Source organism: Pteropus vampyrus, unplaced genomic scaffold, assembly GCF_000151845.1.
Source record: "Pteropus vampyrus isolate Shadow unplaced genomic scaffold, Pvam_2.0 Scaffold440, whole genome shotgun sequence".
NCBI classification, from domain to species: Eukaryota; Metazoa; Chordata; class Mammalia; order Chiroptera; family Pteropodidae; genus Pteropus; species Pteropus vampyrus.
Window position 1 is genome coordinate 746,283 of NW_011889221.1, and position 926 is coordinate 747,208.

General features: G+C 35.4%; 1 pseudogene; it reads left to right on the plus strand.

Annotated features, from left to right (window-relative positions):
• Nucleotides 1–215: 215 nt before the first annotated feature.
• LOC111732308 lies at nt 216–335 on the plus strand (annotated as a pseudogene).
• Nucleotides 336–926: the final 591 nt, after the last annotated feature.

Below are 926 nucleotides of genomic sequence, written 5' to 3' on the forward strand. Positions count from 1 at the left end.
ACACACTCTCTCTCTCTCTCTCTCTCTCTCTCTCTCTCTCTCTCTCTCTCTCTCTCGCACCCGCCCAAAATATATGAAATCTTGCTAGTTTCAATGAAGAAATATTTTTGTATACAAATATGACACAATTCACTTGTCTAAATGTGTCAAAATCTTTCCCTATGCCTTTTAATTTAAAATATGATTAAAAGATCCACATTAGAAGATGAGTGCCAGTCTATGGCCATGCCACCCCGAATGTGCCTGATCTCATCTGATCTTGGAAGCTAAGCAGAGTCAGGCCTGGTTAGTACTTGGAAGGGAGACCACCTAGGAAGACCAGGTTGCTGCAGGCGTTTAAAAAAAAAAAAGAAAGAAAGATAAGTACCAGAGCACAAAGATCCTATGGGAAGAGGCAGCAAAGAAAAAGAGAAAAAGCCCCCAAATATTTTATGCCTGAAAAATCTGAATCAAGAAAAAGATAAGCAAAAAATAAATAGGTTACTGTGACTTGACATTTAGAAAAAAGCAACATTTTATTCCTACTAATGGATAAATCACCCTCCAGTCCTGAATTTCATCACTACCTTACAAAAGGTTACTGATCTGCCTCAACTTTTCTCAAAACACTAAAAACACAGCTACAGAACAACATGACTGTGCATGCCATATAATCTCTTAAAACTAACAAACATTAGGAAACAATATTAAGAACATACCTACATTTCATTCCATAAATTAACTAAGAGAATTCATGCCTAACAATAAAGTGTTATAATATTCTGTGGAAAGAAGTGTTTGGGTTTTTAAAAATAAATTAAACATATAAGGCTAAAACAGGTCTTAACCTACAATATAATTTATACGGCATAGGGTGCCTCAAAATAGGAATATGTATGTGAAGAACCCATTTTAAATTTGGCCTGCATTTTGCCCTGATAGAACCA